This window comes from Pungitius pungitius, unplaced genomic scaffold, assembly GCF_949316345.1.
Source record: "Pungitius pungitius unplaced genomic scaffold, fPunPun2.1 scaffold_42, whole genome shotgun sequence".
Lineage (NCBI taxonomy): Eukaryota > Metazoa > Chordata > Actinopteri > Perciformes > Gasterosteidae > Pungitius > Pungitius pungitius.
The window spans coordinates 40,959-64,978 of NW_026909920.1; the positions used below are offsets into that span (position 1 = coordinate 40,959).

General features: G+C 45.2%; 49 non-coding genes and 1 pseudogene across 49 annotated transcripts; all 50 read right to left on the reverse strand.

Annotated features, from left to right (window-relative positions):
- Positions 1 to 195: 195 nt before the first annotated feature.
- Positions 196 to 314, reverse strand: LOC134123730 (5S ribosomal RNA). The gene has a single exon (XR_009955213.1). It is a non-coding gene; the product is annotated as a 5S ribosomal RNA (ribosomal RNA).
- A 340-nt stretch (positions 315 to 654) lies between these two features.
- Positions 655 to 773, reverse strand: LOC134123731 (5S ribosomal RNA). Its single transcript, XR_009955214.1, has one exon. It is a non-coding gene; the product is annotated as a 5S ribosomal RNA (ribosomal RNA).
- Positions 774 to 1,168: 395 nt separating this feature from the next.
- On the reverse strand, positions 1,169 to 1,287 carry LOC134123732 (5S ribosomal RNA). Its single transcript, XR_009955215.1, has one exon. It is a non-coding gene; the product is annotated as a 5S ribosomal RNA (ribosomal RNA).
- A 339-nt stretch (positions 1,288 to 1,626) lies between these two features.
- On the reverse strand, positions 1,627 to 1,745 carry LOC134123733 (5S ribosomal RNA). Its single transcript, XR_009955216.1, has one exon. It is a non-coding gene; the product is annotated as a 5S ribosomal RNA (ribosomal RNA).
- Positions 1,746 to 2,140: 395 nt separating this feature from the next.
- On the reverse strand, positions 2,141 to 2,259 carry LOC134123735 (5S ribosomal RNA). Its single transcript, XR_009955218.1, has one exon. It is a non-coding gene; the product is annotated as a 5S ribosomal RNA (ribosomal RNA).
- Positions 2,260 to 2,599: 340 nt separating this feature from the next.
- LOC134123736 (5S ribosomal RNA) lies at positions 2,600 to 2,718 on the reverse strand. The gene has a single exon (XR_009955219.1). It is a non-coding gene; the product is annotated as a 5S ribosomal RNA (ribosomal RNA).
- A 395-nt stretch (positions 2,719 to 3,113) lies between these two features.
- Positions 3,114 to 3,232, reverse strand: LOC134123737 (5S ribosomal RNA). The gene has a single exon (XR_009955220.1). It is a non-coding gene; the product is annotated as a 5S ribosomal RNA (ribosomal RNA).
- Positions 3,233 to 3,571: 339 nt separating this feature from the next.
- LOC134123738 (5S ribosomal RNA) lies at positions 3,572 to 3,690 on the reverse strand. The gene has a single exon (XR_009955221.1). It is a non-coding gene; the product is annotated as a 5S ribosomal RNA (ribosomal RNA).
- A 395-nt stretch (positions 3,691 to 4,085) lies between these two features.
- On the reverse strand, positions 4,086 to 4,204 carry LOC134123739 (5S ribosomal RNA). Its single transcript, XR_009955222.1, has one exon. It is a non-coding gene; the product is annotated as a 5S ribosomal RNA (ribosomal RNA).
- Positions 4,205 to 4,543: 339 nt separating this feature from the next.
- On the reverse strand, positions 4,544 to 4,662 carry LOC134123740 (5S ribosomal RNA). Its single transcript, XR_009955223.1, has one exon. It is a non-coding gene; the product is annotated as a 5S ribosomal RNA (ribosomal RNA).
- Positions 4,663 to 5,057: 395 nt separating this feature from the next.
- On the reverse strand, positions 5,058 to 5,176 carry LOC134123741 (5S ribosomal RNA). Its single transcript, XR_009955224.1, has one exon. It is a non-coding gene; the product is annotated as a 5S ribosomal RNA (ribosomal RNA).
- A 339-nt stretch (positions 5,177 to 5,515) lies between these two features.
- Positions 5,516 to 5,634, reverse strand: LOC134123742 (5S ribosomal RNA). Its single transcript, XR_009955225.1, has one exon. It is a non-coding gene; the product is annotated as a 5S ribosomal RNA (ribosomal RNA).
- A 395-nt stretch (positions 5,635 to 6,029) lies between these two features.
- LOC134123743 (5S ribosomal RNA) lies at positions 6,030 to 6,148 on the reverse strand. The gene has a single exon (XR_009955226.1). It is a non-coding gene; the product is annotated as a 5S ribosomal RNA (ribosomal RNA).
- Positions 6,149 to 6,487: 339 nt separating this feature from the next.
- LOC134123744 (5S ribosomal RNA) lies at positions 6,488 to 6,606 on the reverse strand. Its single transcript, XR_009955227.1, has one exon. It is a non-coding gene; the product is annotated as a 5S ribosomal RNA (ribosomal RNA).
- Positions 6,607 to 6,945: 339 nt separating this feature from the next.
- LOC134123746 (5S ribosomal RNA) lies at positions 6,946 to 7,064 on the reverse strand. Its single transcript, XR_009955229.1, has one exon. It is a non-coding gene; the product is annotated as a 5S ribosomal RNA (ribosomal RNA).
- Positions 7,065 to 7,459: 395 nt separating this feature from the next.
- LOC134123747 (5S ribosomal RNA) lies at positions 7,460 to 7,578 on the reverse strand. Its single transcript, XR_009955230.1, has one exon. It is a non-coding gene; the product is annotated as a 5S ribosomal RNA (ribosomal RNA).
- A 339-nt stretch (positions 7,579 to 7,917) lies between these two features.
- On the reverse strand, positions 7,918 to 8,036 carry LOC134123748 (5S ribosomal RNA). The gene has a single exon (XR_009955231.1). It is a non-coding gene; the product is annotated as a 5S ribosomal RNA (ribosomal RNA).
- A 395-nt stretch (positions 8,037 to 8,431) lies between these two features.
- LOC134123749 (5S ribosomal RNA) lies at positions 8,432 to 8,550 on the reverse strand. The gene has a single exon (XR_009955232.1). It is a non-coding gene; the product is annotated as a 5S ribosomal RNA (ribosomal RNA).
- Positions 8,551 to 8,889: 339 nt separating this feature from the next.
- On the reverse strand, positions 8,890 to 9,008 carry LOC134123750 (5S ribosomal RNA). The gene has a single exon (XR_009955233.1). It is a non-coding gene; the product is annotated as a 5S ribosomal RNA (ribosomal RNA).
- Positions 9,009 to 9,403: 395 nt separating this feature from the next.
- On the reverse strand, positions 9,404 to 9,522 carry LOC134123751 (5S ribosomal RNA). Its single transcript, XR_009955234.1, has one exon. It is a non-coding gene; the product is annotated as a 5S ribosomal RNA (ribosomal RNA).
- A 339-nt stretch (positions 9,523 to 9,861) lies between these two features.
- On the reverse strand, positions 9,862 to 9,980 carry LOC134123752 (5S ribosomal RNA). The gene has a single exon (XR_009955235.1). It is a non-coding gene; the product is annotated as a 5S ribosomal RNA (ribosomal RNA).
- A 395-nt stretch (positions 9,981 to 10,375) lies between these two features.
- LOC134123753 (5S ribosomal RNA) lies at positions 10,376 to 10,494 on the reverse strand. Its single transcript, XR_009955236.1, has one exon. It is a non-coding gene; the product is annotated as a 5S ribosomal RNA (ribosomal RNA).
- A 339-nt stretch (positions 10,495 to 10,833) lies between these two features.
- On the reverse strand, positions 10,834 to 10,952 carry LOC134123754 (5S ribosomal RNA). The gene has a single exon (XR_009955237.1). It is a non-coding gene; the product is annotated as a 5S ribosomal RNA (ribosomal RNA).
- A 395-nt stretch (positions 10,953 to 11,347) lies between these two features.
- On the reverse strand, positions 11,348 to 11,466 carry LOC134123755 (5S ribosomal RNA). Its single transcript, XR_009955238.1, has one exon. It is a non-coding gene; the product is annotated as a 5S ribosomal RNA (ribosomal RNA).
- Positions 11,467 to 11,805: 339 nt separating this feature from the next.
- LOC134124128 (5S ribosomal RNA) lies at positions 11,806 to 11,914 on the reverse strand (annotated as a pseudogene).
- A 339-nt stretch (positions 11,915 to 12,253) lies between these two features.
- Positions 12,254 to 12,372, reverse strand: LOC134123757 (5S ribosomal RNA). Its single transcript, XR_009955240.1, has one exon. It is a non-coding gene; the product is annotated as a 5S ribosomal RNA (ribosomal RNA).
- Positions 12,373 to 12,767: 395 nt separating this feature from the next.
- Positions 12,768 to 12,886, reverse strand: LOC134123758 (5S ribosomal RNA). Its single transcript, XR_009955241.1, has one exon. It is a non-coding gene; the product is annotated as a 5S ribosomal RNA (ribosomal RNA).
- Positions 12,887 to 13,225: 339 nt separating this feature from the next.
- LOC134123759 (5S ribosomal RNA) lies at positions 13,226 to 13,344 on the reverse strand. The gene has a single exon (XR_009955242.1). It is a non-coding gene; the product is annotated as a 5S ribosomal RNA (ribosomal RNA).
- A 395-nt stretch (positions 13,345 to 13,739) lies between these two features.
- On the reverse strand, positions 13,740 to 13,858 carry LOC134123760 (5S ribosomal RNA). The gene has a single exon (XR_009955243.1). It is a non-coding gene; the product is annotated as a 5S ribosomal RNA (ribosomal RNA).
- A 339-nt stretch (positions 13,859 to 14,197) lies between these two features.
- On the reverse strand, positions 14,198 to 14,316 carry LOC134123761 (5S ribosomal RNA). The gene has a single exon (XR_009955244.1). It is a non-coding gene; the product is annotated as a 5S ribosomal RNA (ribosomal RNA).
- A 339-nt stretch (positions 14,317 to 14,655) lies between these two features.
- LOC134123762 (5S ribosomal RNA) lies at positions 14,656 to 14,774 on the reverse strand. The gene has a single exon (XR_009955245.1). It is a non-coding gene; the product is annotated as a 5S ribosomal RNA (ribosomal RNA).
- A 395-nt stretch (positions 14,775 to 15,169) lies between these two features.
- On the reverse strand, positions 15,170 to 15,288 carry LOC134123763 (5S ribosomal RNA). The gene has a single exon (XR_009955246.1). It is a non-coding gene; the product is annotated as a 5S ribosomal RNA (ribosomal RNA).
- Positions 15,289 to 15,627: 339 nt separating this feature from the next.
- Positions 15,628 to 15,746, reverse strand: LOC134123765 (5S ribosomal RNA). Its single transcript, XR_009955247.1, has one exon. It is a non-coding gene; the product is annotated as a 5S ribosomal RNA (ribosomal RNA).
- A 395-nt stretch (positions 15,747 to 16,141) lies between these two features.
- On the reverse strand, positions 16,142 to 16,260 carry LOC134123766 (5S ribosomal RNA). The gene has a single exon (XR_009955248.1). It is a non-coding gene; the product is annotated as a 5S ribosomal RNA (ribosomal RNA).
- A 339-nt stretch (positions 16,261 to 16,599) lies between these two features.
- Positions 16,600 to 16,718, reverse strand: LOC134123767 (5S ribosomal RNA). Its single transcript, XR_009955249.1, has one exon. It is a non-coding gene; the product is annotated as a 5S ribosomal RNA (ribosomal RNA).
- Positions 16,719 to 17,113: 395 nt separating this feature from the next.
- Positions 17,114 to 17,232, reverse strand: LOC134123769 (5S ribosomal RNA). Its single transcript, XR_009955251.1, has one exon. It is a non-coding gene; the product is annotated as a 5S ribosomal RNA (ribosomal RNA).
- A 339-nt stretch (positions 17,233 to 17,571) lies between these two features.
- LOC134123770 (5S ribosomal RNA) lies at positions 17,572 to 17,690 on the reverse strand. Its single transcript, XR_009955252.1, has one exon. It is a non-coding gene; the product is annotated as a 5S ribosomal RNA (ribosomal RNA).
- Positions 17,691 to 18,029: 339 nt separating this feature from the next.
- Positions 18,030 to 18,148, reverse strand: LOC134123771 (5S ribosomal RNA). Its single transcript, XR_009955253.1, has one exon. It is a non-coding gene; the product is annotated as a 5S ribosomal RNA (ribosomal RNA).
- A 395-nt stretch (positions 18,149 to 18,543) lies between these two features.
- On the reverse strand, positions 18,544 to 18,662 carry LOC134124107 (5S ribosomal RNA). Its single transcript, XR_009955590.1, has one exon. It is a non-coding gene; the product is annotated as a 5S ribosomal RNA (ribosomal RNA).
- Positions 18,663 to 19,001: 339 nt separating this feature from the next.
- LOC134123772 (5S ribosomal RNA) lies at positions 19,002 to 19,120 on the reverse strand. The gene has a single exon (XR_009955254.1). It is a non-coding gene; the product is annotated as a 5S ribosomal RNA (ribosomal RNA).
- Positions 19,121 to 19,459: 339 nt separating this feature from the next.
- Positions 19,460 to 19,578, reverse strand: LOC134123773 (5S ribosomal RNA). The gene has a single exon (XR_009955255.1). It is a non-coding gene; the product is annotated as a 5S ribosomal RNA (ribosomal RNA).
- Positions 19,579 to 19,973: 395 nt separating this feature from the next.
- Positions 19,974 to 20,092, reverse strand: LOC134123774 (5S ribosomal RNA). Its single transcript, XR_009955256.1, has one exon. It is a non-coding gene; the product is annotated as a 5S ribosomal RNA (ribosomal RNA).
- A 339-nt stretch (positions 20,093 to 20,431) lies between these two features.
- On the reverse strand, positions 20,432 to 20,550 carry LOC134123775 (5S ribosomal RNA). The gene has a single exon (XR_009955257.1). It is a non-coding gene; the product is annotated as a 5S ribosomal RNA (ribosomal RNA).
- A 339-nt stretch (positions 20,551 to 20,889) lies between these two features.
- Positions 20,890 to 21,008, reverse strand: LOC134123776 (5S ribosomal RNA). Its single transcript, XR_009955258.1, has one exon. It is a non-coding gene; the product is annotated as a 5S ribosomal RNA (ribosomal RNA).
- Positions 21,009 to 21,403: 395 nt separating this feature from the next.
- Positions 21,404 to 21,522, reverse strand: LOC134123777 (5S ribosomal RNA). The gene has a single exon (XR_009955259.1). It is a non-coding gene; the product is annotated as a 5S ribosomal RNA (ribosomal RNA).
- A 339-nt stretch (positions 21,523 to 21,861) lies between these two features.
- LOC134123778 (5S ribosomal RNA) lies at positions 21,862 to 21,980 on the reverse strand. Its single transcript, XR_009955260.1, has one exon. It is a non-coding gene; the product is annotated as a 5S ribosomal RNA (ribosomal RNA).
- A 395-nt stretch (positions 21,981 to 22,375) lies between these two features.
- Positions 22,376 to 22,494, reverse strand: LOC134123780 (5S ribosomal RNA). Its single transcript, XR_009955262.1, has one exon. It is a non-coding gene; the product is annotated as a 5S ribosomal RNA (ribosomal RNA).
- Positions 22,495 to 22,833: 339 nt separating this feature from the next.
- On the reverse strand, positions 22,834 to 22,952 carry LOC134123781 (5S ribosomal RNA). Its single transcript, XR_009955263.1, has one exon. It is a non-coding gene; the product is annotated as a 5S ribosomal RNA (ribosomal RNA).
- Positions 22,953 to 23,347: 395 nt separating this feature from the next.
- LOC134123782 (5S ribosomal RNA) lies at positions 23,348 to 23,466 on the reverse strand. Its single transcript, XR_009955264.1, has one exon. It is a non-coding gene; the product is annotated as a 5S ribosomal RNA (ribosomal RNA).
- Positions 23,467 to 23,805: 339 nt separating this feature from the next.
- Positions 23,806 to 23,924, reverse strand: LOC134123783 (5S ribosomal RNA). Its single transcript, XR_009955265.1, has one exon. It is a non-coding gene; the product is annotated as a 5S ribosomal RNA (ribosomal RNA).
- Between the last annotated feature and the right edge of the window lie 96 nt (positions 23,925 to 24,020).

The window sequence follows — 24,020 nt, forward strand, 5'->3', positions numbered from 1 at the left end:
AATCGTAAATGTTGATCAACACTAATTTAGCAATCATGAAACGGAATCATTTTGGATAATATTGTCTAATTTCCTTTCATATCCAACGTTAAAACAACACTAAACATGCATCTCTTCAACAATGTGATATTCTTTTTGTAATTTGTAGGTGTACAATCTGCGGCGCTCGGCGGCTTTCGGAGAGAGAAGTGAAAAAGCTTACGGCACCTGGGATTCCCAGGCGGTCTTCCATCCAGGTACTAACCAGGCCCTGCTCTGCTTAGCTTCCGAGATCAGACGAGATCGGGCGGAACCAGAGAGGTATGGCCGTAAGCTGCTTTTTATCTTTTTCCTAATCCTTTATAATGCGTCAATGAATTATGACACGCCTGCCGTTGGCATCTTTGTGTGGGTTAAATAAGGGTATGCAAAGAAGGCTGTGACATCCCATGCCGAAAATTGGATGGACTAGAGAAGACCCGCCCAAGGGGTCCCAGCCAATCGGTGAATGGCCATTGCAGTCCCCGCCACCTCAAATGGCCTGACGATGGTATGGACGTAAGCCACCTTTCATCTTCTTCCTATTGCATCTCTTCTACAATGTGACATTTTTTTTACAATTGTGTAGGTGTACAATCTACGGCGCTGGGCGGCTTTCAGAGAGAGAAGTGAAAAAGCTTACGGCACCTGGGATTCCCAGGCGGTCTTCCATCCAGGTACTAACCAGGCCCTGCTCTGCTTAGCTTCCGAGATCAGACGAGATCGGGCGGAACCAGAGAGGTATGGCCGTAAGCTGCTTTTCATCTTTTTCCTAATCCTTTAAAACGTGTCAAAGATAATCAGAAGTTTCTTTTTCTAAAATTGAAGCAGTTCTTAGCATTGGCAAGAGAGGTTCCTAAAGCCTGAAGGTAACTTTACTTTTCTTCACTGGCAATTCTAACATGTTGGGTTAGCACCTGTATTTCAACGGCTAAATTACAAACAATAGTATGCCAATCGTAAATGTTGATCAACACTAATTTAGCAATCATGAAACGGAATCATTTTGGATATTATTGTCTAATTTCCTTTCATATCCAACGTTAAAACAACACTAAACATGCATCTCTTCAACAATGTGATATTCTTTTTGTAATTTGTAGGTGTACAATCTGCGGCGCTCGGCGGCTTTCGGAGAGAGAAGTGAAAAAGCTTACGGCACCTGGGATTCCCAGGCGGTCTTCCATCCAGGTACTAACCAGGCCCTGCTCTGCTTAGCTTCCGAGATCAGACGAGATCGGGCGGAACCAGAGAGGTATGGCCGTAAGCTGCTTTTTATCTTTTTCCTAATCCTTTATAATGCGTCAATGAATTATGACACGCCTGCCGTTGGCATCTTTGTGTGGGTTAAATAAGGGTATGCAAAGAAGGCTGTGACATCCCATGCCGAAAATTGGATGGACTAGAGAAGACCCGCCCAGGGGTCCCAGCCAATCGGTGAATGGCCATTGCAGTCCCCGCCACCTCAAATGGCCTGACGATGGTATGGACGTAAGCCACCTTTCATCTTCTTCCTATTGCATCTCTTCTACAATGTGACATTTTTTTTACAATTGTGTAGGTGTACAATCTACGGCGCTGGGCGGCTTTCAGAGAGAGAAGTGAAAAAGCTTACGGCACCTGGGATTCCCAGGCGGTCTTCCATCCAGGTACTAACCAGGCCCTGCTCTGCTTAGCTTCCGAGATCAGACGAGATCGGGCGGAACCAGAGAGGTATGGCCGTAAGCTGCTTTTCATCTTTTTCCTAATCCTTTAAAACGTGTCAAAGATAATCAGAAGTTTCTTTTTCTAAAATTGAAGCAGTTCTTAGCATTGGCAAGAGAGGTTCCTAAAGCCTGAAGGTAACTTTACTTTTCTTCACTGGCAATTCTAACATGTTGGGTTAGCACCTGTATTTCAACGGCTAAATTACAAACAATAGTATGCCAATCGTAAATGTTGATCAACACTAATTTAGCAATCATGAAACGGAATCATTTTGGATAATATTGTCTAATTTCCTTTCATATCCAACGTTAAAACAACACTAAACATGCATCTCTTCAACAATGTGATATTCTTTTTGTAATTTGTAGGTGTACAATCTGCGGCGCTCGGCGGCTTTCGGAGAGAGAAGTGAAAAAGCTTACGGCACCTGGGATTCCCAGGCGGTCTTCCATCCAGGTACTAACCAGGCCCTGCTCTGCTTAGCTTCCGAGATCAGACGAGATCGGGCGGAACCAGAGAGGTATGGCCGTAAGCTGCTTTTTATCTTTTTCCTAATCCTTTATAATGCGTCAATGAATTATGACACGCCTGCCGTTGGCATCTTTGTGTGGGTTAAATAAGGGTATGCAAAGAAGGCTGTGACATCCCATGCCGAAAATTGGATGGACTAGAGAAGACCCGCCCAAGGGGTCCCAGCCAATCGGTGAATGGCCATTGCAGTCCCCGCCACCTCAAATGGCCTGACGATGGTATGGACGTAAGCCACCTTTCATCTTCTTCCTATTGCATCTCTTCTACAATGTGACATTTTTTTTACAATTGTGTAGGTGTACAATCTACGGCGCTGGGCGGCTTTCAGAGAGAGAAGTGAAAAAGCTTACGGCACCTGGGATTCCCAGGCGGTCTTCCATCCAGGTACTAACCAGGCCCTGCTCTGCTTAGCTTCCGAGATCAGACGAGATCGGGCGGAACCAGAGAGGTATGGCCGTAAGCTGCTTTTCATCTTTTTCCTAATCCTTTAAAACGTGTCAAAGATAATCAGAAGTTTCTTTTTCTAAAATTGAAGCAGTTCTTAGCATTGGCAAGAGAGGTTCCTAAAGCCTGAAGGTAACTTTACTTTTCTTCACTGGCAATTCTAACATGTTGGGTTAGCACCTGTATTTCAACGGCTAAATTACAAACAATAGTATGCCAATCGTAAATGTTGATCAACACTAATTTAGCAATCATGAAACGGAATCATTTTGGATATTATTGTCTAATTTCCTTTCATATCCAACGTTAAAACAACACTAAACATGCATCTCTTCAACAATGTGATATTCTTTTTGTAATTTGTAGGTGTACAATCTGCGGCGCTCGGCGGCTTTCGGAGAGAGAAGTGAAAAAGCTTACGGCACCTGGGATTCCCAGGCGGTCTTCCATCCAGGTACTAACCAGGCCCTGCTCTGCTTAGCTTCCGAGATCAGACGAGATCGGGCGGAACCAGAGAGGTATGGCCGTAAGCTGCTTTTTATCTTTTTCCTAATCCTTTATAATGCGTCAATGAATTATGACACGCCTGCCGTTGGCATCTTTGTGTGGGTTAAATAAGGGTATGCAAAGAAGGCTGTGACATCCCATGCCGAAAATTGGATGGACTAGAGAAGACCCGCCCAGGGGTCCCAGCCAATCGGTGAATGGCCATTGCAGTCCCCGCCACCTCAAATGGCCTGACGATGGTATGGACGTAAGCCACCTTTCATCTTCTTCCTATTGCATCTCTTCTACAATGTGACATTTTTTTTACAATTGTGTAGGTGTACAATCTACGGCGCTGGGCGGCTTTCAGAGAGAGAAGTGAAAAAGCTTACGGCACCTGGGATTCCCAGGCGGTCTTCCATCCAGGTACTAACCAGGCCCTGCTCTGCTTAGCTTCCGAGATCAGACGAGATCGGGCGGAACCAGAGAGGTATGGCCGTAAGCTGCTTTTCATCTTTTTCCTAATCCTTTAAAACGTGTCAAAGATAATCAGAAGTTTCTTTTTCTAAAATTGAAGCAGTTCTTAGCATTGGCAAGAGAGGTTCCTAAAGCCTGAAGGTAACTTTACTTTTCTTCACTGGCAATTCTAACATGTTGGGTTAGCACCTGTATTTCAACGGCTAAATTACAAACAATAGTATGCCAATCGTAAATGTTGATCAACACTAATTTAGCAATCATGAAACGGAATCATTTTGGATAATATTGTCTAATTTCCTTTCATATCCAACGTTAAAACAACACTAAACATGCATCTCTTCAACAATGTGATATTCTTTTTGTAATTTGTAGGTGTACAATCTGCGGCGCTCGGCGGCTTTCGGAGAGAGAAGTGAAAAAGCTTACGGCACCTGGGATTCCCAGGCGGTCTTCCATCCAGGTACTAACCAGGCCCTGCTCTGCTTAGCTTCCGAGATCAGACGAGATCGGGCGGAACCAGAGAGGTATGGCCGTAAGCTGCTTTTTATCTTTTTCCTAATCCTTTATAATGCGTCAATGAATTATGACACGCCTGCCGTTGGCATCTTTGTGTGGGTTAAATAAGGGTATGCAAAGAAGGCTGTGACATCCCATGCCGAAAATTGGATGGACTAGAGAAGACCCGCCCAGGGGTCCCAGCCAATCGGTGAATGGCCATTGCAGTCCCCGCCACCTCAAATGGCCTGACGATGGTATGGACGTAAGCCACCTTTCATCTTCTTCCTATTGCATCTCTTCTACAATGTGACATTTTTTTTACAATTGTGTAGGTGTACAATCTACGGCGCTGGGCGGCTTTCAGAGAGAGAAGTGAAAAAGCTTACGGCACCTGGGATTCCCAGGCGGTCTTCCATCCAGGTACTAACCAGGCCCTGCTCTGCTTAGCTTCCGAGATCAGACGAGATCGGGCGGAACCAGAGAGGTATGGCCGTAAGCTGCTTTTCATCTTTTTCCTAATCCTTTAAAACGTGTCAAAGATAATCAGAAGTTTCTTTTTCTAAAATTGAAGCAGTTCTTAGCATTGGCAAGAGAGGTTCCTAAAGCCTGAAGGTAACTTTACTTTTCTTCACTGGCAATTCTAACATGTTGGGTTAGCACCTGTATTTCAACGGCTAAATTACAAACAATAGTATGCCAATCGTAAATGTTGATCAACACTAATTTAGCAATCATGAAACGGAATCATTTTGGATAATATTGTCTAATTTCCTTTCATATCCAACGTTAAAACAACACTAAACATGCATCTCTTCAACAATGTGATATTCTTTTTGTAATTTGTAGGTGTACAATCTGCGGCGCTCGGCGGCTTTCGGAGAGAGAAGTGAAAAAGCTTACGGCACCTGGGATTCCCAGGCGGTCTTCCATCCAGGTACTAACCAGGCCCTGCTCTGCTTAGCTTCCGAGATCAGACGAGATCGGGCGGAACCAGAGAGGTATGGCCGTAAGCTGCTTTTTATCTTTTTCCTAATCTTTTATAATGCGTCAATGAATTATGACACGCCTGCCGTTGGCATCTTTGTGTGGGTTAAATAAGGGTATGCAAAGAAGGCTGTGACATCCCATGCCGAAAATTGGATGGACTAGAGAAGACCCGCCCAGGGGTCCCAGCCAATCGGTGAATGGCCATTGCAGTCCCCGCCACCTCAAATGGCCTGACGATGGTATGGACGTAAGCCACCTTTCATCTTCTTCCTATTGCATCTCTTCTACAATGTGACATTTTTTTTACAATTGTGTAGGTGTACAATCTACGGCGCTGGGCGGCTTTCAGAGAGAGAAGTGAAAAAGCTTACGGCACCTGGGATTCCCAGGCGGTCTTCCATCCAGGTACTAACCAGGCCCTGCTCTGCTTAGCTTCCGAGATCAGACGAGATCGGGCGGAACCAGAGAGGTATGGCCGTAAGCTGCTTTTCATCTTTTTCCTAATCCTTTAAAACGTGTCAAAGATAATCAGAAGTTTCTTTTTCTAAAATTGAAGCAGTTCTTAGCATTGGCAAGAGAGGTTCCTAAAGCCTGAAGGTAACTTTACTTTTCTTCACTGGCAATTCTAACATGTTGGGTTAGCACCTGTATTTCAACGGCTAAATTACAAACAATAGTATGCCAATCGTAAATGTTGATCAACACTAATTTAGCAATCATGAAACGGAATCATTTTGGATAATATTGTCTAATTTCCTTTCATATCCAACGTTAAAACAACACTAAACATGCATCTCTTCAACAATGTGATATTCTTTTTGTAATTTGTAGGTGTACAATCTGCGGCGCTCGGCGGCTTTCGGAGAGAGAAGTGAAAAAGCTTACGGCACCTGGGATTCCCAGGCGGTCTTCCATCCAGGTACTAACCAGGCCCTGCTCTGCTTAGCTTCCGAGATCAGACGAGATCGGGCGGAACCAGAGAGGTATGGCCGTAAGCTGCTTTTTATCTTTTTCCTAATCCTTTATAATGCGTCAATGAATTATGACACGCCTGCCGTTGGCATCTTTGTGTGGGTTAAATAAGGGTATGCAAAGAAGGCTGTGACATCCCATGCCGAAAATTGGATGGACTAGAGAAGACCCGCCCAGGGGTCCCAGCCAATCGGTGAATGGCCATTGCAGTCCCCGCCACCTCAAATGGCCTGACGATGGTATGGACGTAAGCCACCTTTCATCTTCTTCCTATTGCATCTCTTCTACAATGTGACATTTTTTTTACAATTGTGTAGGTGTACAATCTACGGCGCTGGGCGGCTTTCAGAGAGAGAAGTGAAAAAGCTTACGGCACCTGGGATTCCCAGGCGGTCTTCCATCCAGGTACTAACCAGGCCCTGCTCTGCTTAGCTTCCGAGATCAGACGAGATCGGGCGGAACCAGAGAGGTATGGCCGTAAGCTGCTTTTTATCTTTTTCCTAATCCTTTATAATGCGTCAATGAATTATGACACGCCTGCCGTTGGCATCTTTGTGTGGGTTAAATAAGGGTATGCAAAGAAGGCTGTGACATCCCATGCCGAAAATTGGATGGACTAGAGAAGACCCGCCCAGGGGTCCCAGCCAATCGGTGAATGGCCATTGCAGTCCCCGCCACCTCAAATGGCCTGACGATGGTATGGACGTAAGCCACCTTTCATCTTCTTCCTATTGCATCTCTTCTACAATGTGACATTTTTTTTACAATTGTGTAGGTGTACAATCTACGGCGCTGGGCGGCTTTCAGAGAGAGAAGTGAAAAAGCTTACGGCACCTGGGATTCCCAGGCGGTCTTCCATCCAGGTACTAACCAGGCCCTGCTCTGCTTAGCTTCCGAGATCAGACGAGATCGGGCGGAACCAGAGAGGTATGGCCGTAAGCTGCTTTTCATCTTTTTCCTAATCCTTTAAAACGTGTCAAAGATAATCAGAAGTTTCTTTTTCTAAAATTGAAGCAGTTCTTAGCATTGGCAAGAGAGGTTCCTAAAGCCTGAAGGTAACTTTACTTTTCTTCACTGGCAATTCTAACATGTTGGGTTAGCACCTGTATTTCAACGGCTAAATTACAAACAATAGTATGCCAATCGTAAATGTTGATCAACACTAATTTAGCAATCATGAAACGGAATCATTTTGGATAATATTGTCTAATTTCCTTTCATATCCAACGTTAAAACAACACTAAACATGCATCTCTTCAACAATGTGATATTCTTTTTGTAATTTGTAGGTGTACAATCTGCGGCGCTCGGCGGCTTTCGGAGAGAGAAGTGAAAAAGCTTACGGCACCTGGGATTCCCAGGCGGTCTTCCATCCAGGTACTAACCAGGCCCTGCTCTGCTTAGCTTCCGAGATCAGACGAGATCGGGCGGAACCAGAGAGGTATGGCCGTAAGCTGCTTTTTATCTTTTTCCTAATCCTTTATAATGCGTCAATGAATTATGACACGCCTGCCGTTGGCATCTTTGTGTGGGTTAAATAAGGGTATGCAAAGAAGGCTGTGACATCCCATGCCGAAAATTGGATGGACTAGAGAAGACCCGCCCAGGGGTCCCAGCCAATCGGTGAATGGCCATTGCAGTCCCCGCCACCTCAAATGGCCTGACGATGGTATGGACGTAAGCCACCTTTCATCTTCTTCCTATTGCATCTCTTCTACAATGTGACATTTTTTTTACAATTGTGTAGGTGTACAATCTACGGCGCTGGGCGGCTTTCAGAGAGAGAAGTGAAAAAGCTTACGGCACCTGGGATTCCCAGGCGGTCTTCCATCCAGGTACTAACCAGGCCCTGCTCTGCTTAGCTTCCGAGATCAGACGAGATCGGGCGGAACCAGAGAGGTATGGCCGTAAGCTGCTTTTCATCTTTTTCCTAATCCTTTAAAACGTGTCAAAGATAATCAGAAGTTTCTTTTTCTAAAATTGAAGCAGTTCTTAGCATTGGCAAGAGAGGTTCCTAAAGCCTGAAGGTAACTTTACTTTTCTTCACTGGCAATTCTAACATGTTGGGTTAGCACCTGTATTTCAACGGCTAAATTACAAACAATAGTATGCCAATCGTAAATGTTGATCAACACTAATTTAGCAATCATGAAACGGAATCATTTTGGATAATATTGTCTAATTTCCTTTCATATCCAACGTTAAAACAACACTAAACATGCATCTCTTCAACAATGTGATATTCTTTTTGTAATTTGTAGGTGTACAATCTGCGGCGCTCGGCGGCTTTCGGAGAGAGAAGTGAAAAAGCTTACGGCACCTGGGATTCCCAGGCGGTCTTCCATCCAGGTACTAACCAGGCCCTGCTCTGCTTAGCTTCCGAGATCAGACGAGATCGGGCGGAACCAGAGAGGTATGGCCGTAAGCTGCTTTTTATCTTTTTCCTAATCCTTTATAATGCGTCAATGAATTATGACACGCCTGCCGTTGGCATCTTTGTGTGGGTTAAATAAGGGTATGCAAAGAAGGCTGTGACATCCCATGCCGAAAATTGGATGGACTAGAGAAGACCCGCCCAGGGGTCCCAGCCAATCGGTGAATGGCCATTGCAGTCCCCGCCACCTCAAATGGCCTGACGATGGTATGGACGTAAGCCACCTTTCATCTTCTTCCTATTGCATCTCTTCTACAATGTGACATTTTTTTTACAATTGTGTAGGTGTACAATCTACGGCGCTGGGCGGCTTTCAGAGAGAGAAGTGAAAAAGCTTACGGCACCTGGGATTCCCAGGCGGTCTTCCATCCAGGTACTAACCAGGCCCTGCTCTGCTTAGCTTCCGAGATCAGACGAGATCGGGCGGAACCAGAGAGGTATGGCCGTAAGCTGCTTTTCATCTTTTTCCTAATCCTTTAAAACGTGTCAAAGATAATCAGAAGTTTCTTTTTCTAAAATTGAAGCAGTTCTTAGCATTGGCAAGAGAGGTTCCTAAAGCCTGAAGGTAACTTTACTTTTCTTCACTGGCAATTCTAACATGTTGGGTTAGCACCTGTATTTCAACGGCTAAATTACAAACAATAGTATGCCAATCGTAAATGTTGATCAACACTAATTTAGCAATCATGAAACGGAATCATTTTGGATAATATTGTCTAATTTCCTTTCATATCCAACGTTAAAACAACACTAAACATGCATCTCTTCAACAATGTGATATTCTTTTTGTAATTTGTAGGTGTACAATCTGCGGCGCTCGGCGGCTTTCGGAGAGAGAAGTGAAAAAGCTTACGGCACCTGGGATTCCCAGGCGGTCTTCCATCCAGGTACTAACCAGGCCCTGCTCTGCTTAGCTTCCGAGATCAGACGAGATCGGGCGGAACCAGAGAGGTATGGCCGTAAGCTGCTTTTTATCTTTTTCCTAATCCTTTATAATGCGTCAATGAATTATGACACGCCTGCCGTTGGCATCTTTGTGTGGGTTAAATAAGGGTATGCAAAGAAGGCTGTGACATCCCATGCCGAAAATTGGATGGACTAGAGAAGACCCGCCCAGGGGTCCCAGCCAATCGGTGAATGGCCATTGCAGTCCCCGCCACCTCAAATGGCCTGACGATGGTATGGACGTAAGCCACCTTTCATCTTCTTCCTATTGCATCTCTTCTACAATGTGACATTTTTTTTACAATTGTGTAGGTGTACAATCTACGGCGCTGGGCGGCTTTCAGAGAGAGAAGTGAAAAAGCTTACGGCACCTGGGATTCCCAGGCGGTCTTCCATCCAGGTACTAACCAGGCCCTGCTCTGCTTAGCTTCCGAGATCAGACGAGATCGGGCGGAACCAGAGAGGTATGGCCGTAAGCTGCTTTTCATCTTTTTCCTAATCCTTTAAAACGTGTCAAAGATAATCAGAAGTTTCTTTTTCTAAAATTGAAGCAGTTCTTAGCATTGGCAAGAGAGGTTCCTAAAGCCTGAAGGTAACTTTACTTTTCTTCACTGGCAATTCTAACATGTTGGGTTAGCACCTGTATTTCAACGGCTAAATTACAAACAATAGTATGCCAATCGTAAATGTTGATCAACACTAATTTAGCAATCATGAAACGGAATCATTTTGGATAATATTGTCTAATTTCCTTTCATATCCAACGTTAAAACAACACTAAACATGCATCTCTTCAACAATGTGATATTCTTTTTGTAATTTGTAGGTGTACAATCTGCGGCGCTCGGCGGCTTTCGGAGAGAGAAGTGAAAAAGCTTACGGCACCTGGGATTCCCAGGCGGTCTTCCATCCAGGTACTAACCAGGCCCTGCTCTGCTTAGCTTCCGAGATCAGACGAGATCGGGCGGAACCAGAGAGGTATGGCCGTAAGCTGCTTTTTATCTTTTTCCTAATCCTTTATAATGCGTCAATGAATTATGACACGCCTGCCGTTGGCATCTTTGTGTGGGTTAAATAAGGGTATGCAAAGAAGGCTGTGACATCCCATGCCGAAAATTGGATGGACTAGAGAAGACCCGCCCAGGGGTCCCAGCCAATCGGTGAATGGCCATTGCAGTCCCCGCCACCTCAAATGGCCTGACGATGGTATGGACGTAAGCCACCTTTCATCTTCTTCCTATTGCATCTCTTCTACAATGTGACATTTTTTTTACAATTGTGTAGGTGTACAATCTACGGCGCTGGGCGGCTTTCAGAGAGAGAAGTGAAAAAGCTTACGGCACCTGGGATTCCCAGGCGGTCTTCCATCCAGGTACTAACCAGGCCCTGCTCTGCTTAGCTTCCGAGATCAGACGAGATCGGGCGGAACCAGAGAGGTATGGCCGTAAGCTGCTTTTCATCTTTTTCCTAATCCTTTAAAACGTGTCAAAGATAATCAGAAGTTTCTTTTTCTAAAATTGAAGCAGTTCTTAGCATTGGCAAGAGAGGTTCCTAAAGCCTGAAGGTAACTTTACTTTTCTTCACTGGCAATTCTAACATGTTGGGTTAGCACCTGTATTTCAACGGCTAAATTACAAACAATAGTATGCCAATCGTAAATGTTGATCAACACTAATTTAGCAATCATGAAACGGAATCATTTTGGATATTATTGTCTAATTTCCTTTCATATCCAACGTTAAAACAACACTAAACATGCATCTCTTCAACAATGTGATATTCTTTTTGTAATTTGTAGGTGTACAATCTGCGGCGCTCGGCGGCTTTCGGAGAGAGAAGTGAAAAAGCTTACGGCACCTGGGATTCCCAGGCGGTCTTCCATCCAGGTACTAACCAGGCCCTGCTCTGCTTAGCTTCCGAGATCAGACGAGATCGGGCGGAACCAGAGAGGTATGGCCGTAAGCTGCTTTTTATCTTTTTCCTAATCCTTTATAATGCGTCAATGAATTATGACACGCCTGCCGTTGGCATCTTTGTGTGGGTTAAATAAGGGTATGCAAAGAAGGCTGTGACATCCCATGCCGAAAATTGGATGGACTAGAGAAGACCCGCCCAGGGGTCCCAGCCAATCGGTGAATGGCCATTGCAGTCCCCGCCACCTCAAATGGCCTGACGATGGTATGGACGTAAGCCACCTTTCATCTTCTTCCTATTGCATCTCTTCTACAATGTGACATTTTTTTTACAATTGTGTAGGTGTACAATCTACGGCGCTGGGCGGCTTTCAGAGAGAGAAGTGAAAAAGCTTACGGCACCTGGGATTCCCAGGCGGTCTTCCATCCAGGTACTAACCAGGCCCTGCTCTGCTTAGCTTCCGAGATCAGGCGGAACCAGAGAGGTATGGCCGTAAGCTGCTTTTTATCTTTTTCCTAATCCTTTATAATGCGTCAATGAATTATGACACGCCTGCCGTTGGCATCTTTGTGTGGGTTAAATAAGGGTATGCAAAGAAGGCTGTGACATCCCATGCCGAAAATTGGATGGACTAGAGAAGACCCGCCCAGGGGTCCCAGCCAATCGGTGAATGGCCATTGCAGTCCCCGCCACCTCAAATGGCCTGACGATGGTATGGACGTAAGCCACCTTTCATCTTCTTCCTATTGCATCTCTTCTACAATGTGACATTTTTTTTACAATTGTGTAGGTGTACAATCTACGGCGCTGGGCGGCTTTCAGAGAGAGAAGTGAAAAAGCTTACGGCACCTGGGATTCCCAGGCGGTCTTCCATCCAGGTACTAACCAGGCCCTGCTCTGCTTAGCTTCCGAGATCAGACGAGATCGGGCGGAACCAGAGAGGTATGGCCGTAAGCTGCTTTTCATCTTTTTCCTAATCCTTTAAAACGTGTCAAAGATAATCAGAAGTTTCTTTTTCTAAAATTGAAGCAGTTCTTAGCATTGGCAAGAGAGGTTCCTAAAGCCTGAAGGTAACTTTACTTTTCTTCACTGGCAATTCTAACATGTTGGGTTAGCACCTGTATTTCAACGGCTAAATTACAAACAATAGTATGCCAATCGTAAATGTTGATCAACACTAATTTAGCAATCATGAAACGGAATCATTTTGGATAATATTGTCTAATTTCCTTTCATATCCAACGTTAAAACAACACTAAACATGCATCTCTTCAACAATGTGATATTCTTTTTGTAATTTGTAGGTGTACAATCTGCGGCGCTCGGCGGCTTTCGGAGAGAGAAGTGAAAAAGCTTACGGCACCTGGGATTCCCAGGCGGTCTTCCATCCAGGTACTAACCAGGCCCTGCTCTGCTTAGCTTCCGAGATCAGACGAGATCGGGCGGAACCAGAGAGGTATGGCCGTAAGCTGCTTTTTATCTTTTTCCTAATCCTTTATAATGCGTCAATGAATTATGACACGCCTGCCGTTGGCATCTTTGTGTGGGTTAAATAAGGGTATGCAAAGAAGGCTGTGACATCCCATGCCGAAAATTGGATGGACTAGAGAAGACCCGCCCAGGGGTCCCAGCCAATCGGTGAATGGCCATTGCAGTCCCCGCCACCTCAAATGGCCTGACGATGGTATGGACGTAAGCCACCTTTCATCTTCTTCCTATTGCATCTCTTCTACAATGTGACATTTTTTTTACAATTGTGTAGGTGTACAATCTACGGCGCTGGGCGGCTTTCAGAGAGAGAAGTGAAAAAGCTTACGGCACCTGGGATTCCCAGGCGGTCTTCCATCCAGGTACTAACCAGGCCCTGCTCTGCTTAGCTTCCGAGATCAGACGAGATCGGGCGGAACCAGAGAGGTATGGCCGTAAGCTGCTTTTCATCTTTTTCCTAATCCTTTAAAACGTGTCAAAGATAATCAGAAGTTTCTTTTTCTAAAATTGAAGCAGTTCTTAGCATTGGCAAGAGAGGTTCCTAAAGCCTGAAGGTAACTTTACTTTTCTTCACTGGCAATTCTAACATGTTGGGTTAGCACCTGTATTTCAACGGCTAAATTACAAACAATAGTATGCCAATCGTAAATGTTGATCAACACTAATTTAGCAATCATGAAACGGAATCATTTTGGATAATATTGTCTAATTTCCTTTCATATCCAACGTTAAAACAACACTAAACATGCATCTCTTCAACAATGTGATATTCTTTTTGTAATTTGTAGGTGTACAATCTGCGGCGCTCGGCGGCTTTCGGAGAGAGAAGTGAAAAAGCTTACGGCACCTGGGATTCCCAGGCGGTCTTCCATCCAGGTACTAACCAGGCCCTGCTCTGCTTAGCTTCCGAGATCAGACGAGATCGGGCGGAACCAGAGAGGTATGGCCGTAAGCTGCTTTTTATCTTTTTCCTAATCCTTTATAATGCGTCAATGAATTATGACACGCCTGCCGTTGGCATCTTTGTGTGGGTTAAATAAGGGTATGCAAAGAAGGCTGTGACATCCCATGCCGAAAATTGGATGGACTAGAGAAGACCCGCCCAGGGGTCCCAGCCAATCGGTGAATGGCCATTGCAGTCCCCGCCACCTCAAATGGCCTGACGATGGTATGGACGTAAGCCACCTTTCATCTTCTTCCTATTGCATCTCTTCTACAATGTGACATTTTTTTTACAATTGTGTAGGTGTACAATCTACGGCGCTGGGCGGCTTTCAGAGAGAGAAGTGAAAAAGCTTACGGCACCTGGGATTCCCAGGCGGTCTTCCATCCAGGTACTAACCAGGCCCTGCTCTGCTTAGCTTCCGAGATCAGACGAGATCGGGCGGAACCAGAGAGGTATGGCCGTAAGCTGCTTTTTATCTTTTTCCTAATCCTTTATAATGCGTCAATGAATTATGACACGCCTGCCGTTGGCATCTTTGTGTGGGTTAAATAAGGGTATGCAAAGAAGGCTGTGACATCCCATGCCGAAAATTGGATGGACTAGAGAAGACCCGCCCAGGGGTCCCAGCCAATCGGTGAATGGCCATTGCAGTCCCCGCCACCTCAAATGGCCTGACGATGGTATGGACGTAAGCCACCTTTCATCTTCTTCCTATTGCATCTCTTCTACAATGTGACATTTTTTTTACAATTGTGTAGGTGTACAATCTACGGCGCTGGGCGGCTTTCAGAGAGAGAAGTGAAAAAGCTTACGGCACCTGGGATTCCCAGGCGGTCTTCCATCCAGGTACTAACCAGGCCCTGCTCTGCTTAGCTTCCGAGATCAGACGAGATCGGGCGGAACCAGAGAGGTATGGCCGTAAGCTGCTTTTCATCTTTTTCCTAATCCTTTAAAACGTGTCAAAGATAATCAGAAGTTTCTTTTTCTAAAATTGAAGCAGTTCTTAGCATTGGCAAGAGAGGTTCCTAAAGCCTGAAGGTAACTTTACTTTTCTTCACTGGCAATTCTAACATGTTGGGTTAGCACCTGTATTTCAACGGCTAAATTACAAACAATAGTATGCCAATCGTAAATGTTGATCAACACTAATTTAGCAATCATGAAACGGAATCATTTTGGATAATATTGTCTAATTTCCTTTCATATCCAACGTTAAAACAACACTAAACATGCATCTCTTCAACAATGTGATATTCTTTTTGTAATTTGTAGGTGTACAATCTGCGGCGCTCGGCGGCTTTCGGAGAGAGAAGTGAAAAAGCTTACGGCACCTGGGATTCCCAGGCGGTCTTCCATCCAGGTACTAACCAGGCCCTGCTCTGCTTAGCTTCCGAGATCAGACGAGATCGGGCGGAACCAGAGAGGTATGGCCGTAAGCTGCTTTTTATCTTTTTCCTAATCCTTTATAATGCGTCAATGAATTATGACACGCCTGCCGTTGGCATCTTTGTGTGGGTTAAATAAGGGTATGCAAAGAAGGCTGTGACATCCCATGCCGAAAATTGGATGGACTAGAGAAGACCCGCCCAGGGGTCCCAGCCAATCGGTGAATGGCCATTGCAGTCCCCGCCACCTCAAATGGCCTGACGATGGTATGGACGTAAGCCACCTTTCATCTTCTTCCTATTGCATCTCTTCTACAATGTGACATTTTTTTTACAATTGTGTAGGTGTACAATCTACGGCGCTGGGCGGCTTTCAGAGAGAGAAGTGAAAAAGCTTACGGCACCTGGGATTCCCAGGCGGTCTTCCATCCAGGTACTAACCAGGCCCTGCTCTGCTTAGCTTCCGAGATCAGACGAGATCGGGCGGAACCAGAGAGGTATGGCCGTAAGCTGCTTTTCATCTTTTTCCTAATCCTTTAAAACGTGTCAAAGATAATCAGAAGTTTCTTTTTCTAAAATTGAAGCAGTTCTTAGCATTGGCAAGAGAGGTTCCTAAAGCCTGAAGGTAACTTTACTTTTCTTCACTGGCAATTCTAACATGTTGGGTTAGCACCTGTATTTCAACGGCTAAATTACAAACAATAGTATGCCAATCGTAAATGTTGATCAACACTAATTTAGCAATCATGAAACGGAATCATTTTGGATAATATTGTCTAATTTCCTTTCATATCCAACGTTAAAACAACACTAAACATGCATCTCTTCAACAATGTGATATTCTTTTTGTAATTTGTAGGTGTACAATCTGCGGCGCTCGGCGGCTTTCGGAGAGAGAAGTGAAAAAGCTTACGGCACCTGGGATTCCCAGGCGGTCTTCCATCCAGGTACTAACCAGGCCCTGCTCTGCTTAGCTTCCGAGATCAGACGAGATCGGGCGGAACCAGAGAGGTATGGCCGTAAGCTGCTTTTTATCTTTTTCCTAATCCTTTATAATGCGTCAATGAATTATGACACGCCTGCCGTTGGCATCTTTGTGTGGGTTAAATAAGGGTATGCAAAGAAGGCTGTGACATCCCATGCCGAAAATTGGATGGACTAGAGAAGACCCGCCCAGGGGTCCCAGCCAATCGGTGAATGGCCATTGCAGTCCCCGCCACCTCAAATGGCCTGACGATGGTATGGACGTAAGCCACCTTTCATCTTCTTCCTATTGCATCTCTTCTACAATGTGACATTTTTTTTACAATTGTGTAGGTGTACAATCTACGGCGCTGGGCGGCTTTCAGAGAGAGAAGTGAAAAAGCTTACGGCACCTGGGATTCCCAGGCGGTCTTCCATCCAGGTACTAACCAGGCCCTGCTCTGCTTAGCTTCCGAGATCAGACGAGATCGGGCGGAACCAGAGAGGTATGGCCGTAAGCTGCTTTTCATCTTTTTCCTAATCCTTTAAAACGTGTCAAAGATAATCAGAAGTTTCTTTTTCTAAAATTGAAGCAGTTCTTAGCATTGGCAAGAGAGGTTCCTAAAGCCTGAAGGTAACTTTACTTTTCTTCACTGGCAATTCTAACATGTTGGGTTAGCACCTGTATTTCAACGGCTAAATTACAAACAATAGTATGCCAATCGTAAATGTTGATCAACACTAATTTAGCAATCATGAAACGGAATCATTTTGGATATTATTGTCTAATTTCCTTTCATATCCAACGTTAAAACAACACTAAACATGCATCTCTTCAACAATGTGATATTCTTTTTGTAATTTGTAGGTGTACAATCTGCGGCGCTCGGCGGCTTTCGGAGAGAGAAGTGAAAAAGCTTACGGCACCTGGGATTCCCAGGCGGTCTTCCATCCAGGTACTAACCAGGCCCTGCTCTGCTTAGCTTCCGAGATCAGACGAGATCGGGCGGAACCAGAGAGGTATGGCCGTAAGCTGCTTTTTATCTTTTTCCTAATCCTTTATAATGCGTCAATGAATTATGACACGCCTGCCGTTGGCATCTTTGTGTGGGTTAAATAAGGGTATGCAAAGAAGGCTGTGACATCCCATGCCGAAAATTGGATGGACTAGAGAAGACCCGCCCAGGGGTCCCAGCCAATCGGTGAATGGCCATTGCAGTCCCCGCCACCTCAAATGGCCTGACGATGGTATGGACGTAAGCCACCTTTCATCTTCTTCCTATTGCATCTCTTCTACAATGTGACATTTTTTTTACAATTGTGTAGGTGTACAATCTACGGCGCTGGGCGGCTTTCAGAGAGAGAAGTGAAAAAGCTTACGGCACCTGGGATTCCCAGGCGGTCTTCCATCCAGGTACTAACCAGGCCCTGCTCTGCTTAGCTTCCGAGATCAGACGAGATCGGGCGGAACCAGAGAGGTATGGCCGTAAGCTGCTTTTTATCTTTTTCCTAATCCTTCATAATGCGTCAATGAATTATGACACGCCTGCCGTTGGCATCTTTGTGTGGGTTAAATAAGGGTATGCAAAGAAGGCTGTGACATCCCATGCCGAAAATTGGATGGACTAGAGAAGACCCGCCCAGGGGTCCCAGCCAATCGGTGAATGGCCATTGCAGTCCCCGCCACCTCAAATGGCCTGACGATGGTATGGACGTAAGCCACCTTTCATCTTCTTCCTATTGCATCTCTTCTACAATGTGACATTTTTTTTACAATTGTGTAGGTGTACAATCTACGGCGCTGGGCGGCTTTCAGAGAGAGAAGTGAAAAAGCTTACGGCACCTGGGATTCCCAGGCGGTCTTCCATCCAGGTACTAACCAGGCCCTGCTCTGCTTAGCTTCCGAGATCAGACGAGATCGGGCGGAACCAGAGAGGTATGGCCGTAAGCTGCTTTTCATCTTTTTCCTAATCCTTTAAAACGTGTCAAAGATAATCAGAAGTTTCTTTTTCTAAAATTGAAGCAGTTCTTAGCATTGGCAAGAGAGGTTCCTAAAGCCTGAAGGTAACTTTACTTTTCTTCACTGGCAATTCTAACATGTTGGGTTAGCACCTGTATTTCAACGGCTAAATTACAAACAATAGTATGCCAATCGTAAATGTTGATCAACACTAATTTAGCAATCATGAAACGGAATCATTTTGGATAATATTGTCTAATTTCCTTTCATATCCAACGTTAAAACAACACTAAACATGCATCTCTTCAACAATGTGATATTCTTTTTGTAATTTGTAGGTGTACAATCTGCGGCGCTCGGCGGCTTTCGGAGAGAGAAGTGAAAAAGCTTACGGCACCTGGGATTCCCAGGCGGTCTTCCATCCAGGTACTAACCAGGCCCTGCTCTGCTTAGCTTCCGAGATCAGACGAGATCGGGCGGAACCAGAGAGGTATGGCCGTGAGCTGCTTTTTATCTTTTTCCTAATCCTTTATAATGCGTCAATGAATTATGACACGCCTGCCGTTGGCATCTTTGTGTGGGTTAAATAAGGGTATGCAAAGAAGGCTGTGACATCCCATGCCGAAAATTGGATGGACTAGAGAAGACCCGCCCAGGGGTCCCAGCCAATCGGTGAATGGCCATTGCAGTCCCCGCCACCTCAAATGGCCTGACGATGGTATGGACGTAAGCCACCTTTCATCTTCTTCCTATTGCATCTCTTCTACAATGTGACATTTTTTTTACAATTGTGTAGGTGTACAATCTACGGCGCTGGGCGGCTTTCAGAGAGAGAAGTGAAAAAGCTTACGGCACCTGGGATTCCCAGGCGGTCTTCCATCCAGGTACTAACCAGGCCCTGCTCTGCTTAGCTTCCGAGATCAGACGAGATCGGGCGGAACCAGAGAGGTATGGCCGTAAGCTGCTTTTTATCTTTTTCCTAATCCTTCATAATGCGTCAATGAATTATGACACGCCTGCCGTTGGCATCTTTGTGTGGGTTAAATAAGGGTATGCAAAGAAGGCTGTGACATCCCATGCCGAAAATTGGATGGACTAGAGAAGACCCGCCCAGGGGTCCCAGCCAATCGGTGAATGGCCATTGCAGTCCCCGCCACCTCAAATGGCCTGACGATGGTATGGACGTAAGCCACCTTTCATCTTCTTCCTATTGCATCTCTTCTACAATGTGACATTTTTTTTACAATTGTGTAGGTGTACAATCTACGGCGCTGGGCGGCTTTCAGAGAGAGAAGTGAAAAAGCTTACGGCACCTGGGATTCCCAGGCGGTCTTCCATCCAGGTACTAACCAGGCCCTGCTCTGCTTAGCTTCCGAGATCAGACGAGATCGGGCGGAACCAGAGAGGTATGGCCGTAAGCTGCTTTTCATCTTTTTCCTAATCCTTTAAAACGTGTCAAAGATAATCAGAAGTTTCTTTTTCTAAAATTGAAGCAGTTCTTAGCATTGGCAAGAGAGGTTCCTAAAGCCTGAAGGTAACTTTACTTTTCTTCACTGGCAATTCTAACATGTTGGGTTAGCACCTGTATTTCAACGGCTAAATTACAAACAATAGTATGCCAATCGTAAATGTTGATCAACACTAATTTAGCAATCATGAAACGGAATCATTTTGGATATTATTGTCTAATTTCCTTTCATATCCAACGTTAAAACAACACTAAACATGCATCTCTTCAACAATGTGATATTCTTTTTGTAATTTGTAGGTGTACAATCTGCGGCGCTCGGCGGCTTTCGGAGAGAGAAGTGAAAAAGCTTACGGCACCTGGGATTCCCAGGCGGTCTTCCATCCAGGTACTAACCAGGCCCTGCTCTGCTTAGCTTCCGAGATCAGACGAGATCGGGCGGAACCAGAGAGGTATGGCCGTAAGCTGCTTTTTATCTTTTTCCTAATCCTTTATAATGCGTCAATGAATTATGACACGCCTGCCGTTGGCATCTTTGTGTGGGTTAAATAAGGGTATGCAAAGAAGGCTGTGACATCCCATGCCGAAAATTGGATGGACTAGAGAAGACCCGCCCAGGGGTCCCAGCCAATCGGTGAATGGCCATTGCAGTCCCCGCCACCTCAAATGGCCTGACGATGGTATGGACGTAAGCCACCTTTCATCTTCTTCCTATTGCATCTCTTCTACAATGTGACATTTTTTTTACAATTGTGTAGGTGTACAATCTACGGCGCTGGGCGGCTTTCAGAGAGAGAAGTGAAAAAGCTTACGGCACCTGGGATTCCCAGGCGGTCTTCCATCCAGGTACTAACCAGGCCCTGCTCTGCTTAGCTTCCGAGATCAGACGAGATCGGGCGGAACCAGAGAGGTATGGCCGTAAGCTGCTTTTTATCTTTTTCCTAATCCTTTATAATGCGTCAATGAATTATGACACGCCTGCCGTTGGCATCTTTGTGTGGGTTAAATAAGGGTATGCAAAGAAGGCTGTGACATCCCATGCCGAAAATTGGATGGACTAGAGAAGACCCGCCCAGGGGTCCCAGCCAATCGGTGAATGGCCATTGCAGTCCCCGCCACCTCAAATGGCCTGACGATGGTATGGACGTAAGCCACCTTTCATCTTCTTCCTATTGCATCTCTTCTACAATGTGACATTTTTTTTACAATTGTGTAGGTGTACAATCTACGGCGCTGGGCGGCTTTCAGAGAGAGAAGTGAAAAAGCTTACGGCACCTGGGATTCCCAGGCGGTCTTCCATCCAGGTACTAACCAGGCCCTGCTCTGCTTAGCTTCCGAGATCAGACGAGATCGGGCGGAACCAGAGAGGTATGGCCGTAAGCTGCTTTTCATCTTTTTCCTAATCCTTTAAAACGTGTCAAAGATAATCAGAAGTTTCTTTTTCTAAAATTGAAGCAGTTCTTAGCATTGGCAAGAGAGGTTCCTAAAGCCTGAAGGTAACTTTACTTTTCTTCACTGGCAATTCTAACATGTTGGGTTAGCACCTGTATTTCAACGGCTAAATTACAAACAATAGTATGCCAATCGTAAATGTTGATCAACACTAATTTAGCAATCATGAAACGGAATCATTTTGGATAATATTGTCTAATTTCCTTTCATATCCAACGTTAAAACAACACTAAACATGCATCTCTTCAACAATGTGATATTCTTTTTGTAATTTGTAGGTGTACAATCTGCGGCGCTCGGCGGCTTTCGGAGAGAGAAGTGAAAAAGCTTACGGCACCTGGGATTCCCAGGCGGTCTTCCATCCAGGTACTAACCAGGCCCTGCTCTGCTTAGCTTCCGAGATCAGACGAGATCGGGCGGAACCAGAGAGGTATGGCCGTAAGCTGCTTTTTATCTTTTTCCTAATCCTTTATAATGCGTCAATGAATTATGACACGCCTGCCGTTGGCATCTTTGTGTGGGTTAAATAAGGGTATGCAAAGAAGGCTGTGACATCCCATGCCGAAAATTGGATGGACTAGAGAAGACCCGCCCAGGGGTCCCAGCCAATCGGTGAATGGCCATTGCAGTCCCCGCCACCTCAAATGGCCTGACGATGGTATGGACGTAAGCCACCTTTCATCTTCTTCCTATTGCATCTCTTCTACAATGTGACATTTTTTTTACAATTGTGTAGGTGTACAATCTACGGCGCTGGGCGGCTTTCAGAGAGAGAAGTGAAAAAGCTTACGGCACCTGGGATTCCCAGGCGGTCTTCCATCCAGGTACTAACCAGGCCCTGCTCTGCTTAGCTTCCGAGATCAGACGAGATCGGGCGGAACCAGAGAGGTATGGCCGTAAGCTGCTTTTCATCTTTTTCCTAATCCTTTAAAACGTGTCAAAGATAATCAGAAGTTTCTTTTTCTAAAATTGAAGCAGTTCTTAGCATTGGCAAGAGAGGTTCCTAAAGCCTGAAGGTAACTTTACTTTTCTTCACTGGCAATTCTAACATGTTGGGTTAGCACCTGTATTTCAACGGCTAAATTACAAACAATAGTATGCCAATCGTAAATGTTGATCAACACTAATTTAGCAATCATGAAACGGAATCATTTTGGATAATATTGTCTAATTTCCTTTCATATCCAACGTTAAAACAACACTAAACATGCATCTCTTCAACAATGTGATATTCTTTTTGTAATTTGTAGGTGTACAATCTGCGGCGCTCGGCGGCTTTCGGAGAGAGAAGTGAAAAAGCTTACGGCACCTGGGATTCCCAGGCGGTCTTCCATCCAGGTACTAACCAGGCCCTGCTCTGCTTAGCTTCCGAGATCAGACGAGATCGGGCGGAACCAGAGAGGTATGGCCGTAAGCTGCTTTTTATCTTTTTCCTAATCCTTTATAATGCGTCAATGAATTATGACACGCCTGCCGTTGGCATCTTTGTGTGGGTTAAATAAGGGTATGCAAAGAAGGCTGTGACATCCCATGCCGAAAATTGGATGGACTAGAGAAGACCCGCCCAGGGGTCCCAGCCAATCGGTGAATGGCCATTGCAGTCCCCGCCACCTCAAATGGCCTGACGATGGTATGGACGTAAGCCACCTTTCATCTTCTTCCTATTGCATCTCTTCTACAATGTGACATTTTTTTTACAATTGTGTAGGTGTACAATCTACGGCGCTGGGCGGCTTTCAGAGAGAGAAGTGAAAAAGCTTACGGCACCTGGGATTCCCAGGCGGTCTTCCATCCAGGTACTAACCAGGCCCTGCTCTGCTTAGCTTCCGAGATCAGACGAGATCGGGCGGAACCAGAGAGGTATGGCCGTAAGCTGCTTTTCATCTTTTTCCTAATCCTTTAAAACGTGTCAAAGATAATCAGAAGTTTCTTTTTCTAAAATTGAAGCAGTTCTTAGCATTGGCAAGAGAGGTTCCTAAAGCCTGAAGGTAACTTTACTTTTCTTCACTGGCAATTCTAACATGTTGGGTTAGCACCTGTATTTCAACGGCTAAATTACAAACAATAGTATGCCAATCGTAAATGTTGATCAACACTAATTTAGCAATCATGAAACGGAATCATTTTGGATAATATTGTCTAATTTCCTTTCATATCCAACGTTAAAACAACACTAAACATGCATCTCTTCAACAATGTGATATTCTTTTTGTAATTTGTAGGTGTACAATCTGCGGCGCTCGGCGGCTTTCGGAGAGAGAAGTGAAAAAGCTTACGGCACCTGGGATTCCCAGGCGGTCTTCCATCCAGGTACTAACCAGGCCCTGCTCTGCTTAGCTTCCGAGATCAGACGAGATCGGGCGGAACCAGAGAGGTATGGCCGTAAGCTGCTTTTTATCTTTTTCCTAATCCTTTATAATGCGTCAATGAATTATGACACGCCTGCCGTTGGCATCTTTGTGTGGGTTAAATAAGGGTATGCAAAGAAGGCTGTGACATCCCATGCCGAAAATTGGATGGACTAGAGAAGACCCGCCCAGGGGTCCCAGCCAATCGGTGAATGGCCATTGCAGTCCCCGCCACCTCAAATGGCCTGACGATGGTATGGACGTAAGCCACCTTTCATCTTCTTCCTATTGCATCTCTTCTACAATGTGACATTTTTTTTACAATTGTGTAGGTGTACAATCTACGGCGCTGGGCGGCTTTCAGAGAGAGAAGTGAAAAAGCTTACGGCACCTGGGATTCCCAGGCGGTCTTCCATCCAGGTACTAACCAGGCCCTGCTCTGCTTAGCTTCCGAGATCAGACGAGATCGGGCGGAACCAGAGAGGTATGGCCGTAAGCTGCTTTTCATCTTTTTCCTAATCCTTTAAAACGTGTCAAAGATAATCAGAAGTTTCTTTTTCTAAAATTGAAGCAGTTCTTAGCATTGGCAAGAGA